The following is an 18,958-nucleotide window of genomic DNA, read 5'->3' as shown; positions in this document are numbered from 1 at the left end:
AAAGTTAAATATAGACTGTGTGGCCACTTTTTAGTGGAAACCCCTCCCTTGTAGCTCCACCTTGCTGGTCCGACACCCAAAAAATATCTGAACAGCAGTAGTCCTGTGGTTAGAAACTGGCCAAAGATGAATGGGGTACCTAACTGATGTGTCCATGCTCTGCCATGGAAGGTATTCTTACAAAAATTGGCAAGAGGCTGATTTTATTTAATATTACTATCATACTTACCTACATACTTAACCCCTTAAATGACCAGTTTAGTTACTGAATAATAAGCCTTATATATATATATATATATTAAGCCTCAGATTTTAAGGGGTTAACCTCCGCAATTATTGTAATAATACATATTTCATTGTTTGGCTGAAAACAAATGGGTCCAACAAAAAATTGATTTTTTTTCTTAATGCTATCTAGATAGATGCAGCCAAACGAGCTCTCCTATTGGTTAGGATTTCATTGATCAAAAGGCTTTACAGGCCTTGCACATTAGATTAACTACCACCAACTACCAACATAATTAAGTACTGACAGAGGAATCAACCAACCACAGTTTGATTTACAGTGGCTGGGACCAATTTCACGAGAAGAAACATCGATCTAGGCCTTCTGAAAGTTCTAAATATGTCACTGATTGTGAATAGGAGTCATAAGCAGGTTTCATTTGGTTGTTAGGAATTTTTTGGGTAAAATGATTGTAAGTGGGCGGCACAGTGGCGCAGTGGGTGGCGCTGTCACCTCACAGCAAGAATGGCCTGGGTTCGATTCCCGGCTGCGTGACCAGGGTCATCTCTGTGTGGAGTTTGCCTGTTGTCCGCATGGGTTTCCTCCGGGTACTCCGGTTTCCTCCCACAGTCCAAAAATGTGCAGTCAGGCCAATTGGACATGCTAAATTGCACCCTAGGTGTGAAAGTGTATGTCTGTCTGTCTGCCCTGCGATGGACTGGCGACCTGTCCAGGGTGTATCCTGCCTTCTGCCCAATGACAGCTGGGATAGGCTCCAGCACCCCACCGCGACCCAGAAGGATAAGCGGTTTAGATGATGGATGGATGGATGATTGTAAGTACCAAGACAGTTCAAGTAGATAACACTGAAATGACTAAGAGGTTCTAGTTTTTAGGCTGATAAAGGACATAGTAAAATTAAGTGACATTTGTACTTAGTACTGTGGAGTTTATGCCACATACTGTTCTGTGGACGAATATCTCCTCCCTGCCGAGCACTCACACGACAATTTTTGAGAGAGAAAATGATCTGTTCCTCTGAAAGCGGCTGTAGCAGCAACGTGCACGAACTGCACTCAGTGTAACGTTGGTCAGCAGTGGTGAAATGCTGACACAGAGGTTCTTTTACTCTGTATGACAAAGTTTATTCCTTTATTAATTGCACAAATATTAATATATAAACCCATTTTCCTCTGCTTAACAAGTACTTCCAGCAGAAAAAATGCAGAAATGTGAAAAGGGCCTATTGAGTAGGTTAAGATTTCCTAACTTAAGATAAGATGCTGTAAGATAAGATTCCTAAATTAAGATCAGATTTGCTTCTGTAGCACAAATTTGTGAAAAATCTTGTCTTGACCTGTCAGATATTAAGACAAAAAGACAGGACGTTTCTGTAATACAGCCCCTGGTTTACCTAAGCAGGGAATGCACTTAGCATTAAAACCCCACGACTAGCATTGAGGCTCACCACATTCGTTTAACACCAGTGTGAATTATTACATGCTAAAGCTCAGTTACGATGATCATCTGTAGCAATTGAACTAGACAACATTGATTAATCTTGCTAGTCAAATGTTAAGTTATGAATTGAGGCAATAGTAAGTGGCGCTAATAGAATATTAACCATCGTGATGCATAAAAATTATGTGCAGTCGTACCTGCAGTGCCTGGAAGATCCTCTTTCAGACAGATTAGCAAAAAAACTGCTCATTTATGTCACGCATTACTCCAGCATGTTAATATCTCAATCTTTGGAGATGAAGGAGCTAATCAAAACCTTGTCGTCTCTAATGGAGCGAAGTGGAGAGATAGATACGGCACTTGACACCGTTGATTAAACAGTGAAAAGGTGTGAAAGTCTTTCTCTCGTTCCTCATTATCCTAACCAGGTCTGTCATGTGCTAAGTGGAGGAGGGAAAAGGTGTAGTGGAGGATCATGGGAAATCCCATGTTTAAGTGTAATTGGAGTGTGTTGACGTACGAGAGTGTTGCAGTGCTAATATGGTTACTGTGGCTGCTTTTCAGTGAATGGAAAAACAGTGTTGTCAGCCAGCAACACATCGTTTTCATCCATTTTTAGCCATGTTAGCATTGTTGGCAATGCAGCATTTCATTACGTTATTTTCATTGATTTTTACCTGCATTAACATTGTTTTGCTGCAAATTGCTTGAGCATTGGGCTGTGGAGTACTGAAACTGCGTTCTCTGGAGTGATGGAGATCCATCCAGTACCTTTGAGATGAATTCATGCTTCTGAGAGCTTTTTAGGTTTTTAGGTTGTTATTATTATTAAAATTTTGCTACTCTTAGCAATGGAACTGTCCCTTTAAAAGAGTCATGTGAGAGAGACTCATAAAATGAAATATTTCTTGACTTTATTACTTTTATTGCATTCTCAGTCAATGTTAATGTAAATGTTAATGTTAATTATTATTAGTTATTATTATAAGTCAGTATTAGCATTATTTGGCTGAACTATTCCTTTATACAGTCACCCAGAGACTTGCACAGTCTAGATTTTTAACTCTATTACCATATATTTTTTATTAATCAGTTAATGTCCCCTGGTGTGTCTAATACATTATATTTCTTCATATAAGGCTTTTGTTGTTGTTGTTACTACTACTACACCAATATTAGCATTTCTGCTGAACTATCCCTTTAATAGGGTTATACTGAGACTCTTCCAGGCTGTAATGTACCTTTACCTTTATTAATATTACTTTATTACTATATTTTATGTTTATCAATTAACGTCCCATAGTTTGTCTAATACTTTATATTTTTAATTTAAGGCTTTTTAGGATATTATAAGCCCCATAGACGTATAATGTGGTGTTGTTGTTGTTGTTATTATTATTATTAATAATAATAATAAGTATTATTATAATTGTTGTTGTTGTTGTTGTTGTTGGTGTTGTTACCCCTACTAATATTATTATTATTAATATTGAATTTAGCCAATATTAGTATTTTTAGCTAAACTATGCATTTATTGGGGTCATACTGAGACTCTTCCAGGCTGTAATGTATCTTTGCCTTTATTAATATTACTTTATTGATCAATTTATCAATTAATGTCCCATGGTTTCTGTAATACTTCATATTTGTTTTTTAAGGTTTTAAAAATAACATTATTATTATTATTATTATTATTATTATTATTATTATTATTATTAAATTCAGCCAATATTAGCCTTTTTAGCTGAATTCTCTTTTATACACAATTTTAATTTCTGCTGAACTGTCCCTTAATCAAGTCATACAGAAACTCCTGCAGCCTGTAATGTGTCATTTTTTGCTTTTGTTACTATTATTGTATTGTATAATGTTTCTTTAATTGAGTCACACAGACACTTTTCAGGCTCTAATGTAATGTTTCTGGACTTTATTACTATTTTTGCTGATCAGTTAATGCCCCATATGATACTTCATACTTCTGAAAGCTGTTTTTCAAATATATTATTAATGTTATTAGCATTGTTTGACTGAACTGTCCCTTTAATGGAGTCATATAGAGGCTCTTTTAGGCTTTCATTTGCTCACTGCTGTCCAGGCTGTGATTCCGCTCAGGAGCGTTTTTTCTCAGCCATGGACCAGCAAGCAGGAGAGAGAATGAGGGAGGAGAGAGGAGAAGGATGAGGGGATGGAGGGATGCAGGGGACTGAAGGTAGATGAGCGTGGTGGGGAGAAGAGAGAGAGAGAGAGGGAGAGAAAGAGAACAGAAGTTCTAGTCAGTGTGCTGGAACTTCTCCTCTATCAGCGCCTTTCAGCTTTTGTCACATTCTTCATTAAGTTCATTAACAGATGAGCGGCGGTGATTAGGAGCAGCTTCCTGCTGATTCAGCTCCAACACGCACGCACACCTCACGCTCGCGCTCCTCCACTCATCTCACACTGGGGGGCTGTTGGGCCGTACTGCCAGATGACACACCGCATCACATAAACACACAAACACACACGCACCAGTGAGCATGAGCATGCGCGTACACACACACAAACAAACACACACACACACACACACACACACACACACACAGTGCCACACTCCAAACTTTAACCCTTCAGTGTCTGGAGTTGTCCCACTATTGCAACGTAATTATGTAATTATAAAGACTATCAAAAAATTTAAATAAGTCATCACAATTCATCACAATAGTTATTCATGGTTAATTGAATTTGTCTTATTTGCTCAAATTTGGTGCTAAAGAAAGATCATTATCATATTTAACTCCTTGGACCTCAAGCCTGGACTTTGTGGTCTGAATTGCTCTATTCCAGGCTTCATAACTCAGGAATGGGTCAACTTACAGACATGATACGTACATCAGAATAACCAGCAGAACCAATATCTGATTATGATAGTTCACTGACGTGCAGCAAAGCATCAGGGGGTAATCAGGCATAAAATCACCCAAAATTCACTCCGTATTACAATAAAGTACCTCTAATTTTAGTTTTTCTTTTTCAAACTTACAGAGGTGATATGCATATCTTAACAATCAGCAGGGTACTGTTCATAAGGCTACATGACACTTACAAAACTTGTCCTGACAACTGACATAACCCTACATACAAGTTCATAAATGCTTATTCCAACAGGCGTCATCTGTCATAAAGATCTACATTAGCTAACTTTGATCAAACTTGGCAAATGCCTATTGGAATAAACATAAATATAAACATGTATGTAGGGTTAGGTCAGTTCAGTTGTCATGATAAGTATATGTAGGTGTCATATATATATATATATATATATATATATATATATATATATATATATATCACATCAAAAAAAGACAAAAACAGGATTTCAGAACATCAAATTTAAATCATAATAAAATATCTCTTCTAGTTACAGACAAAGATGTAGGGTGAGCTACGCTTTCGGTTTAGGCCATAAATGTCAAAATTTGCTTACAAAACAGGGAAATAATACCTCAACAATAAAGCTAATTTCTATTAGCACTCCTATAGGATTTCTAACAGTATGTTAGCTCTAAGCTACCACTTTTTGCACTTGAACATTTTTTGGTCATTCCTGATTAAACATGAACTTTTGAAGCTTGTAAATGACATTACATGTTTTATTTGAAATTATTACAGACAGTAACAGAAATTTGATCTTGTATGTATCAGTTACTTTTTCAGTAAAGAGTCCTGCCATAGAGCTGCCGCCACTGTTTTCCATTCCTAGCAACTAATCCATGGCACATTTTCACAGTCACATATCTAGAACTTCCAGAAGGACTAGAGTGATGATTTTTCTTTTAAAATCTGACATGTAAGGCCTTCTGTTCAGCTCTTGAAGTCCTAATCAATGGGAAAGCTAGCCTGAGCGTATCTACCTAGATACAACAGAAAAACAATGATTACATTAAATGAAAATATTTTTTCAGACATAGTTTTATTCAGGCTTTATCTGAAGACCTCGAATGATCCTGAGGGCCCCCATCTGATAAACACTGACAGAAAAAGATTATCAGTTTCAAAACAAGAACTGCAACATCTGTAACCTCATTTTATCGAGACACAACACCTAAACACGCACTTTAACCTCGAATTAGAGAGAAACGTGTGTGTGTGTGTGTGTGTGTGTGTGTGAGGTGACAGAGAGGAGTGTGCATCTAATTAATTTACTAATTAGAGACATCATACAACATACGGCTGAGAGCACAGAGCATTAACCATCTCTCTCTTTCTCTCTCTCTCTCTCTCTCTCTCTCTATGTCACTCTGCTTCTGTATCTCTCTTTTTTCCTCACTGTTTCTCTCTGCTTCTCTACTGTCTCTCCTTTCTTTCTTCCTTCTATCTCTCTTTCTTCTGTCTCTGTCTTTCATCTCTCTGTCCTTTCTTTCTCTTTCTCTCTGTCTCTCTTCCACTTTCAATTTATCTATCTTTGTATCTCTTTTTCCTCTGTATTTCTCTTTTTCACTTGCTCTCTCTCACTGCATGTTTCTCTTTTTCTTCTTTATCCGTCCTTCTACCTCTGTCTCTCTATCACTTTATCTATCTCTCTATTGTTTGTCTCCTTTCATTTTTCTTTGTCTCCTATCTCTTTGTCTCACTCTTTCTCTCTTTTCTCTCTTCATTTCTCCCTCTTCCTTTTCTTTACTATTTTCTTTCTCCCCTTGCCTCTATCTCTTTTTCTCTCTCTCTCTCTCTACTTCTATATTTCTCTTTTTCTTCTCTCTCCTGTCTTTCTCCATTCTTCCTCTCTTTATTGTCTGTCTTTCTTTTCTTTCTCCTTTCTCTCTTTTTCTCTGTCTCTCTTTCACTTTCCATTATCTCTTTGTATCTCTTTTTCCTCTGTATTTCTCCCTTTCTCTTGCTCTCTCTCGCTGCATCTCTCCTTTACCTCTTTATCTTTTCTTCTATCTCTTTCTATCTACCTCTCTCTTGTTTGTCTCCCTTCTTTCTTCTCTGTCTCTTTTCTATTTGTCTCTCTCTTTCTAGCTCTCTCACTTTCTCTCTCTCTCTCTCTCCCTCTCTCCCTCTATCTCTCTCTCTCACTCTCTCTCTCTCTCATTACATTATTAAGAAACACTTTACAGTGTGTGAACATTTAATTTAAAAGAAAGCTTGAATTTTTTATATTACTAAATATTAAGAATGAACATTTTGTGGTATTAGTTGATGTTCATTTATATTTTTTTTTTATATTTTTAATTGTTACATGAAGTTATAACTTCAGATATCCAGGATATGCAGGTGTGCTGACCTGTTTCAGTAGCACCGACTGATGTGCTGAGCTGTTTAATGATGGAGAGGAATCTAGTTTTCTATCAAAATCAGAGAGTCAGTCGCTCCGTCTCGGCCAAACGGAGACAACAACAATAACAACAACAACAATAAGGGACTTTAAAAATTCATAAAAAAGCAAAGTGTCTTCCAGACATCGCTAAAAATACAAAGGGCTCCATCTCTCTCTCTCTCCCTCCCTCTCTCTCTTTCTCTCTCTCTCTCTGAATCACATCAAGAGATTAATGACCTGTCAGGTGAGGATGAGACGCGCGCATGTGTGTGTGTGTGGTGGCCTGGGGTTCCCAGACTGAGCGTGTCTGCGTTATGCTGTGTGTGTTGTGCTGTAAATTACCGTGGATGGTCCCTCACCCCCCACCACCTCACTCGTAAACAAAAGCCATCTTTCAGCTCGTGTTTTCCTCCCAGAGACACACACATACACACAAGGGTCTCTGACTGAAGCTCTACACACTCCTTCTTCTCAGGAACAGCTCAGCGACAAATTAACATTCACATAATTCCCTATTCACATAAGACGGAGTCGATCAGCTGAGACACGTCTGGTGTCCAAATTTTGCGTCCGTAGTTTAAAACTGGAGCTACGAGGCTAATGCTAACAAACACTAGAAATCAATAGTCACCCAAATCTTTTCTGAAAATATGTCTCCAAAACTTCTCTCAACCTGCTCACACTGTACCCAAGTCTTCATTGAAGTCATGAGGACTTGTCAAGGTGGTTTAGGACACAGAGTGAGTTATAAAATTGAGGCCTGATTACACTCAGGATCTGTAAGATTTAGAGATTTACAGCAGGGTCCAAAACTCTAAGAGCACTGATAAAAATGCTTTTATTTTGAATTTCTTTGTGATTTATACATCGATTTTCGTTACAAATAATATCATCAGCATAACAATCTGAGTGAAAAGTACAATATTTAAAAATGTTACGTTACTTTCAGAATCTCTTAGAATTTCTTATTTGGTGGTGCGTCCCCCTTTTGCTTTATTGACATCTTGCGCTCAAGTTGGACACAGGTTTGTAAAAAAGCCTCTGATGAGCAGATCAGACCCACCTGAGAGTCACCTGAACATGAGCTTCAATAGGAATCAGACTAAAACACAGACTGACCATTTTGTACAAAGAACCTCAACATTGTCAATTTCAAAAATGTGCTTAAATTGCTCTTAAAATGTTTTTTTCAAAGATTCTTTAGAAAAGGGAATGGTTCCAATCTCTCCATGTGTCTCCATCTATCTATCTATCTATCTATCTATCTATCTATCTATCTATGTATCTATCTGTCTTGTCTCTCACACACACATTCTCTCTCTCTCTCTCTCTCTCTCTCTCTCTCTCTCAGGCCATCTGGCTGTGTGTCAGAATGTAATAATTTAATTTATTACATGATTAAGTAGCTGCTTTTAACACAGAACACACAACTACTTCAAAACGTGAGGGAGAGAGAGAGAGAGAGAGAGAGAGAGAGAGAGAGAGAGAGAGAGAGAGAGAGAAGCTGAATGAACGGAAGATGATGTCACACCTTCACCTCAACTACTCTTTCCCTCAATCAGACTCCCAACCTTTCTCTTTCTCTTACCTTTCTCCTTCTTTCTCCCTTCTTGTTTCTCTCTCCTTCTTCTTTCTGTGCCTCTCTCTCTGTCTTTTTCTCTCTTCTCACTCTCCCTGTTTCTGTATTTTTTCTTTTTTACTTTCTGTCCTTCTCTATCTCTGTCTCAATCTTTCTCTCTCGTCTATTTTTCTTTCTCCTCTCTACTTCTCTACTCTATCCCTCTCTTTTTTTCATTTTCTCTCTCCTTGCTTCTTCCTATCTCCTTCCTCTCTCTCCCTCTTTCTCTCTCTCTCTCATTTATTTCTTGTTTCTGTCAACTCCTTCTCTCCCTGATTTTCTTTGTTTCGTTCCCTTTCTCTCACTCCCTATCATTTTCTTTATCCCTTTCTCTCTTTTTGTTTCTCTTTCTCCTTTTCTCTCTCTCCTTTCTGTCTCTTTTCTTGTTTCTCCCTATCTCCTTCATCTCTCTGTCTTTGTTTTTTTCCCTTTCTCTTCTCTCCCTATCATTTCTCATTTGCTCTCTGTTTTTCTTTTTCTCTCTTATTTTCTCTTTTTTATATCTTTCTCTGTCTTTCTCTGTCTCTTCTTTCTCATTCTTTCTCTCTCTCCTTTCTTCTGACCATCTGATCCCTTTCCCCCTCTTTCTCTACCTCCTTGTTTAGCTCTCTTTCTCCTTTCCTCTCATTTTTCTCTTTCTCTCTTCTCTCTCTCTCTCTCTCTCTCTCTCTCTCTCTCTCTCTCTCTCTCTTGCAATAACTTAAATAACATTACATTTCACTCCAAGATGTCCAGACATAAGAAATCATAGCATGAAGTCTATTGAGATGGAATGAGAGTACTTTAAATGTAATCTTGACAAACATTAATTTCTAATGTAGCAGTTTCACTTTGTCTGAGCAACATGATTTAATTAAAACCCTAATTTTCATCATTTTCACACGCGTTGATTAATTTACAGCCATTAGTTCAAACATAACCGCTTAATCACTGATATTAAGTCATTCAAACATGCAATAACCTGCTGAGAGTAACAAGACGGCAGCTGTGCAGCAGCAATGAATCTGAAATGTGCTACTTTAGAAACGATGGTGGTTTTATTTATGACATAATGAAATCCAATCTAGAGAAACAATGTTATTGTTTATACTGTCGAGCACTATTATGTGAAACATTAAGTTACTAACAGGCCTAATCTGCTACAGGGATCTGTATGATGCTGCTTCCGTAAGAGCTGAAGTGATCTGATTAGGTTAAACTCTTCACACTTCAACTTCAAATTCAGTTAAATTAATTAATTTACTAAAACATTAATACAAGTAAGCAGCCACCAGTTAGCATGAAGTCATTTTCACAATGCTAACTTAAAGCAGTAGAAAATAGTTCTATATAGAACCATGAACACTCACAGAACACTTTGCATGATTAAATTGTTCTTTGCATGGTGAAATGGTTCTTCAGATTGATAGAGAATGTGATGTAGATGGTTCAATATAAGATTCTATATAAAACAATATATAATACATTCTCCATCAATCTGAAGCACCATTTCACCATGCAAAGAACCATTTAAGGATGAAATGGTTCAATATAAAACTCATGGTTCTAAAGAGGACAATTGCCTTGACTAAAGAACCCTTGAAGAACCCTCTTTTTAAATGTGTAGAACCGTTCTGCAAAGATTAGCTACAAAGCAACATTAGCTACAAAGGAACCTACTGGCATGGATAATATCATTACTACAGGCTTTAGTATAAACTTCTCTGTTCTTCTCTCTCTTCCATCCATTTTTGGATGGGCACACTATAAAATGGTTATACATATTTGCAAAATCCTGACATCAGCAATAGTCCTTTTTCCAAAAATGTTGGCCTTATTATAAAGCTGTAATCTCTTCTACGAAACTACTATTAGCTCACATAGCTACTGAAACACTGAAACACTGACATTAGCAAACCCAACCCAAGGTTAGTTCATGTGTCAAGGTACTAGCATGCTAGACTAGCACGTCATGCAAATTCATTCACAAGATTTTTCAATCACAAACTTTTATTTTGCCATTTGTTATCAATGTTTATCCCAGATTAGTCATGTCCAGTTCCAAAAACTAGCTAGGGCTCTGCCAATCAAAAACAATGCTACCAATGCTAGGAGGGTGAAGACTAGCATGCAATGCCACATCTTTTCAAACTACCACTAACACAACATCATTGTAAAGCTTGATGCACTTAGCGTACACTTTAACATGACAACAAGCATCATGTGAGTCCAGTCAGAGTGAGATGAGCAGCAGTAAACAGTGTTTTTATTACTTTAAAATGATGTCAGACTCAGGAAAATGAACTTCACATGTACTTATTAAAGAAGGGTGAGAGGAAGTCATCATATTCTGAGACACATAAGCTAGATGCCCGTCCCACCACTGTCTTTTAAAGCTCAAAGCATAAACCTTGTCCCCTCTGCCGACCAGTTTCTGCTCCCCCCATGCTGAACATTTTAAACTTTCGCTGTGATGTGAACGCACATGCGCAGAACATACTTAAACTTTCCGATTAGGAATGTAATCAGATACAGGGGGTTTACATCGACATTATTCTTCTACTGGATGGATTATTTACAGGATTACCCACCTCGTTCAATTGGGTAGAAATTGTATTCTGAATGGCCTCAATTGGATGAGACTATTCCAACTGAAGTTCTGATTAAGCTATTAGTCGGATCATTAACAGATTATCGGGCTGCGTGTAAACAAGGCTAGTGTTTAATGTGTCTATATGCAAAAAAAGCAACTTTAGAAGTCAGCGTATGGAAGTAGCCCAGTAAAAAGTCAGTTTACAGTTTATATGTGCACACACACCCAACCACACCACTGGGTTTTGGGCATCTCTGGAAGTAGGACACATGACCACAGAAAACTGTATGCGCCCCCTGCAGGCAGGCGCAGAGGGGCAGTTTAAAGTCACTCCTCTCATCTGCACCCGCTTCACGCGCCGAGCCCCACGCCGCACACGCGCCACATAATTTGTACTTTTAATGGCACAGACTTCTATTTTTCCTGACATGCTTTAATCAATAACCAGCGGCGTCTCTGGCAGCCGCCCGCGAGTGGCGTTTTATTAATTTGGAACAAGCACGCTAACTAGGCGTCTTCGTATCGAGACGCATCTCGCACTGGGTAATAGGCAGCCGGGATTGATAGGTTCATTCCTAACACGTACTAACCCCCCTCTCCTTTTCATCCCCCCGTCCCTCTCTTTCTATAGAGCTCTCTCTCTCTCTTTCTCTCTCTCTCTTTCTGTCAGGAGGTGATTTAAGGAGGAGTCAGGCACGTTCTGTCATTCTCCCACCAGCTTGGGAACAGACAGAGACAGATACTTTAAGTAAATAAATAAATAAACAAACAAATGCATAAAAAGAAGAAAAAGGACGAGTGAGGCAGGAGGCAGCTTCTTGTCTTTTTTGAAAAAGTGAAGAGAAAAGTGTGCATGGCCATCGCCTACTCCAGAAGTGCACTACAAATCTATGACTGTCAGACCTGTTTATGCACTTATACTTACAAACATATAGATATGCAAAATGCCCAAAAATACTTAGATGGTCAATTCAACTACTCTGATACAGGTGTTCAATTATGCATGCATCTCAACTGAAAAGCATTGACCATACAGTGGAGCAGCCACATGATCACCTTGCTCAATGCCAAGAGTGGGGTAGAGGGGTGTAAAGCCCCCCAGCACTGGGCTGTGGAGCACTAGAATTGCATTCTCTGGAGTGATGGAGCTCCAGTACCTTTGGGATGAGTTAGAGTGATCCAGAACTGATCACCTAACATCTGTACCTGACCTTATGAATGCTGTTGTGGCCGAATGCAATCAAATCCTCTCAACAATGTTCCAACATCTAGTGTGAAGACTTCTCAGAAGAGTAGAGGCTGTTACTGCAGCACAAACTCACTATTAATACCCATCATTTCCGAAGAAACACTGAAAGAGCAGGTGTCTACAAATAGATGTATAGTTATATAGCCATGAAAGAGACTTTTAAACATTGTGGGGTCTGTTTGATTGATCCCATAGAAGAACTACCTTTGGATCCCTAATGAACATCTTTATGGATGGATCCACCCTGGATCCCCCATCACAGGGCAGACACACAGGCATACACATTCACACACACACACACACACACCTAGAGCCAATTTAGCTGTGGGGGAGGAAACCCACACAGACACCAGGGGGAAAACTTGCAAACTCCGCACAGAAAGAACCTTGGTTCCCTGGCCAGGGAATCGAACCCAGGCTCTTCTTGCTGTGAGGCCACCCACTGCGCCAACATGCACCACCCCTAGGCTCTATATCAGCTAAAGTTTTTTTCCTAGAACCGGACAGCCAAGCCAAGTACCGCTAAGAAATTTCTACACTCTTAAAAATGATGCTTCTTCAAGGGTTCTTTAGTAAAGATATAGAACCATGAACACTCAAAAATCCCTTTGCATGATTAAAGGGTTCTTTACATAATGAAAGGGTTCTTCGGATTGAAGGAAAATGTGCATGACCATTCTATATAGAACCATTTCCAGAAAGCACCCTAAGGCATTCTTCTATTGTTACAAGCTTGATGTCATAACAATGGAAGGACTATTCTGAGTGCTATATAGAACCATTTTCAAAAAGGGTCTATATAGAACCATATACAGCACATTCTCCATCAGTCTGAAGAAGACTTTCATGAGGCAAAGAACTTTTTAATCATACAAAGTGTTCTTTGTGTGTTCCTGGTTCTATATAGAACCATTTTCTTTACTAAAGAACCCTTGAAGAACCGTCTTTTTTAAGAGGGTACAACAATACAGACCAGCACAGTAGCATAGCGTTTTCAAATACACGGTTAAAAAAGATGGTTCCTCAAAGGTTCTTTAGTAAAGGCAATGATCCTAATTAGAACCATGAGTTTTATACAGATCCATTTCATACTTAAATGGTTCTTTGCCCATGCAAAGAAATAGTTTTTAAGAATGTGTTGAAAATGGTTCTGTTTAGAACCTATTTGAAAAGGGTTCTGTATAGCACCAAAGAGGGTTTTTTTCTTTACTAAAGAACCCTCGAGGAACCATCTTTTTTAAGAGTGTAAGAATGTAGTTTTGACCAGATCTAGAAGTTGTTTGTGTTTATTTCTCTGGTGGTTTAAGATTTTCTCTATTATTTTTTAAGATTTTTAATTGTGCTGAGCTACATTTAATGTTTTTACGGTCAGCTTTAAAAAAGTGCCAAATAAATTATGTTTATTGGAAAGAGAGGCCCCTTCTAGTGGTCAGCCTAAGCATTAAGAAAGACCTCGCTTTTCAAGGTGCTCTGTACCGCACAACCTCTAATCTCTGGGTCATGATGTCCTGAATACGACACAAGCCGAGAAGGCCCAGACACTGGAGGGACATGATGAACCACGCTGGCGTTTTGTAGTCATCAGAATGTGTCAGTGTTTGAGGTGAGGTTTTGAGTTATGGTGTTCCAGCTGAATCAGTGTGGAAAAGCACCGAGATGCTGGAAGTCTCCAGAGAGAAGCAACACCTCGGTGGGAAATTCCACCACAGAGACCACACAAGGCTTTCATTTACCATCTGAACACAGAAAGGCTGTTTCAGATCTTCCTCTTTTCTGATTTTTCATTTTTATAACAGTCAATAAAAGAAGTTTCACTGAATAGATGAATCTACCTCAGCACAGTCTGAATATTCTTCTCAATCTTCTGCAAGCTGAGTGGACCATCTCTGCATACACTCTCAAAAATATTACACAATTAAACTGGAGGAGCAGTTTTATGAAACTAAAAACTTTTCTTCTAGAACCTTTGCATTAGGTACACTCTTAAAAAGGTGGGTCTTCATGGGTTCTTTAATAAAGAGAATAGTTCTATTTAGAGCCATGGGTTTTTCAGAGTGATTGAGAGAGGTTTGTATATGGTTCTATATAGAACCTCTTTCAAAAGGGTTCTATCTAGCACCAAAAATGGTTCTTCTATTGTATACAAGCGTGACATCCTAACAAGAGCAGAAATCTTTTTGGTGCTATATAGAACCATTTTCAAAAAAGGGTTCTATATAGGACCATATACTGCACATTCTGGCTTTACTAAAGAACTCTTGAAGAACCATCTTTTTTAAGAGCGTAGCTTTAAATGTTCAAATTTTACCTTCGCTCATTCATGTGAAGGTTCTTTAAATTTTTAAAAAGGTTCTTCACACATTTCATTTACGAAAAATGATCTCATTTATAAAAATGGTTCTATAAGGTTCTAAACAGTGGCTATGGTTCTTCACTCATAATGCCATCCAGTACCATTGAAAAGTTAAAACTGTTGTAGCTGTTTTTTTAACTGGTTTAATGTAGCACTGAATTATTGAAAGTACTGAGTTGTGTATTATGTGTGTCTTTGGTTGTTGTGGAATATTTTCATTGTTTCATTGTTTTGATATTCTGTGTGATTGCTAAGCTAAGCTAAGTTGCGATGGTAGATAGTTGTTAGGGTATTGGTAGATTGTTGCTCCTCAAGCAGTCACTAGGTGGTTGTTACAGTGTTCCAGGTGGTTCCTAGGGTGTTCTTAGGCAGTTATTTTTATATCCTAGGTGCTGCAATGCAGTTGCTATGGTAATCCAGGTTTTAGGTTATTTCTAGGCAGTTTGGTTGCTAGACTGTTGCTACGTTTTTTGCTAGGTTGTTGCGAGGTTATTGTTAAGTGGTTGCTGATGTATTTAAGATGGTTTTTAGGGTGTTGCGAGGTGATTGTTAAGATATCCAAGGTGGTAGCTGGGGTGTTTTCTAATTACTTTTGTGGTGTTTCAGGTGGTTGCTACAGTGTTGCTAGGTGGTTACTAGATTAGCTAGAGTGGTTGCTTAGGCATTGCAATGGTATCTTAGGTAGTTGCTGTGGCTCATTGGTTGTTATAGTATTACAGGTGGTTGCTAGGAGGTTGCTTTGCAGTTGCTATTGTATTCCAGGTGGTTTCTAGACAGCTGGGAAGCCATCTTATAATGATTGATACAGCACAGAATGTCATAAGTGATCATGATAACCTTGTAGAGGAAGCATAATTAGAATAGTACACATAAAAAAGAACCATTTTCTGAACTGTAAAGCAAATTTTTAAGCATTTAAATGGCTCTTTCAGTCATCACAGTTCTATATATAACCTTGGCCTTTACTAAAGAACCCTTAAAGAACTTCTTTTCAGAAGAAAAATCAGTGCATTAGCCCTTTAGGATCAAACAAAACAAAAGGGTTCAGTTATCTACTTTCAAAAGATCTACGTTTGGCAGAAAAGCTGAACAAAGTATGCAGATTCTGACAAAAATCCACTGTTTTCCACTTTCCATGGCACATGCTTCATGGTAAACATCCCCCCTTATCTCTGAAACCCTTCACGACAGTGCTTACACAATCTGTCTAACAAGCAGAAAAGCTAATCAACTCCCAACCTCTCTTTTCTGGTGACTAATTATGTGAGCAGCCATGGCATGCAGTGGGACGAGGGGCGTCCAGTGTCTGACCCATGTTTTGCTCTTGTTTGTTCCTGCTTTGTTTTGCTAGCTGGTGCTAAAAGGGTAAAAATGTGGAGTTGTGCTTGCCTCTCCATAGTTGTGGGAGACACAGACAAGATGAGATTATAAGAAAAGAGGTAAAATCAGTGAGGCAGCAGAGTAAGTAAAAAGAGGAGGTTGAAGTAAAATTACAAGCCCAATCCATTAGCTGCTAACCTCTAACTGTCTATTTTTGCCAGGCTACCTCGTTGCATCTTTACCAGGGGAAAACCCTTTGAGAAAGTAAGCCAAAAATGTTGGTTATTTTGCTTAGGTCTTGACAGTTTTGAGAAATATGAATGTGTTATAAAGAAAGGAGTATAAGATAATGAAGTTAATAACCATGACCAGTCATCCATTAGCCCCTAACCGCTAACTGTATCTGTTTGTGCCAAGTCTTTGAGCCTTAACAGAATCTTGTGAGGAGAAAAGAGGTTAAAAATCTGCTCTAAGATGGATGGTGAACATGAAGAAAACAAAAACAAGGGTGTCAGGATATGAGGGCTGGGAATATGAGGGTGGTTGTGGGAGCTGTTTCATGCTAGCGAATGCCACAAGCAGTTGTTAGCCAATTCAGTGAGTCCCCACTGGCATTAAGCAACGATTACATGACCGTCGTATCAATAGGCCCCGGTGAGATCACAGAGTCATGCCGAGGCGCCCTAACCAGGGCCCATTTGAGCGGCAAACCAGGCAGTCAATCAATACCCAGGCTTGTGCAGATACTACCTGTCAACGGCCTTGAGGAAAATGGATGCCTAGGAAAGCCATAACTATGATAAATCTACTCCCCCGGTTTGGCGACTGGCCCTTTCACTCTCTTTCTCTCTCACGCTCTCTCTCTCTCTCTTTCTCCCTCCCTTTCCCTCTTTCCCTCCCTCCAGCAGTCCGTCTTTGACTAATGTATGCGGTAAAGCTCCGCTCTACCACTCGCCTCACACCGTCGTGCCACCGCCCTGATCGGCCAATCAATCTCGCCGTCGACGCGGAAGGCGCATTAAAATAAATTTGTCACTGTAAGTTTATGAAATATTGATGCCGGGTAAGAAGGAAGAAGGAAGGATATTGAGTGGGGAAGGGTGGCGGGGGATGTGGAGAGGGAAAAGGAAAGGGTCAAAATGAAATCTAAAGGAGGTAAAGTGTTGAGCGAGGTATTTTTGTCTGGTATGTTTTGGGGATATATGGTCAAATATGGCCAGTCTAGCTTTGGTAGAGTAGGTGGACAACAAGAAAAAGTGAATGGACGTCTCTTGAGCTAAGACTTGGAATTGACCAAATGGAGGGAACTGTATGGTAATGGTGTTGAGTGCTCTTGTAGGTAGACTGGTATGTTGACAGCTTTAAGGTAGTTGTTGACAACATAATGGAGCGTGAAGGTCATTTTTTGCGCCTGAAATTCCATTCGGACATAAATGTAAATAATAGCCTGTCCAAGCTCGCCTTAACACATTTGGATTTTGATGAATTTTACTTAGCAATAGCAAATAAATGTAGATGTTTTCCAGTGTTTGGTGTTTAAAATTTGCTTCTTTACATTTGAACTTTAACAAATAATGCAAGCTTTATTCCTACCAATTAGCATCGCGCTAACGTTGGGTTTTTGTTGCCCAATTTTCTTACTCAATTCACTCATTGCCATTTCTGCCCTCTGTCACACAATGCTAGCAAGCTGGGAGGGTCATGCTTTTCAAACTGCCATTAACACAACACCAATGGACAGCTGCACATCCTTGGAGGAGAACGCTAAGTGTTAATTCTTTTACATAAGCTAATAGGCGCCCACTTAAGCTACCATCTCGCTGAGTGATGGGGTAGGGGGAGGACCACCCTACCCACCCAGAGAGAGAGAGGCCAGTTATGCTCTCTTGAACTAGAGCTACTGATGGCTGTGGCATCACCATGGTTTGAGCTTGTAATCTCCCAATGATGGGGCTGATGTTTTGATGGTTGCAGCACTCTGAAGTGTGTTTTCTGATGCACTGATGCAAAATCAAGCCAGCACAGGGGGACATATGTCTCCCACTTTTTTAAATTATGCAAGATCATTTTGGGAGTTCACAAGATCTTGAAAAGTGTACCTAGCTGTCAGATATCAACTGATATAATTAGATATAATATATAATTGTCTATTCCATTTGAAAAGTCTAAACTTCAAGCCAAAATAGATTTTCTTGTTTTGTTTAGGATGCTAAAATGATTCTAATGCAAATTAGACTAGGAATTTTAGTGGCACAATGGAAATAAAAAAGTGATACTGTAATTGGCAGCAAAATTGAACATCTATTCTTAATATGTATATTTCTATCAAATGAAATCAAATTGTGTTTATTGTCACATCACATTTACACAGGTGCGAAAATCTTAGGTGCGTAGCACCCTTGTAGTACTGTAAACACACACACACACACACACACACATATATATATATATATATATATATATATATATATATATATATATATATATATATATTATACATTACATTACATTACACAATATAAACATTCATTTACACCAGTTTTGCACCATTCCATTGTACAGTTTTTGTACAGTAATATTAGTTATGAAATAAAAACAAGTTTTGATATGTATGAGATGTCATTACATACACACACACATTTTCTAAACTGCTTATCCTTCTGGGTTGCCGGGGGAGCTGGAGCCTGTCCCAGCAGTCACTGGGCAGAAGGCGGAACACACCCTGGACAAGTCGCCAGTCCATCGCAGGGCAGACACACAAACAGACATATACATCCACACACACTTTGAGATGTCTATGTGAAGTGTGTAATAGTAGGCATGCTTTGTTAACCCAGTTTTATGTCTGAAACCCTGTATCTATCTA

This window comes from Colossoma macropomum, unplaced genomic scaffold (genome assembly GCF_904425465.1).
Source record: "Colossoma macropomum unplaced genomic scaffold, Colossoma_macropomum, whole genome shotgun sequence".
In the NCBI taxonomy this organism is placed as follows: Eukaryota; Metazoa; Chordata; class Actinopteri; order Characiformes; family Serrasalmidae; genus Colossoma; species Colossoma macropomum.
Note: the sequence above shows the minus strand (reverse complement) of the source record.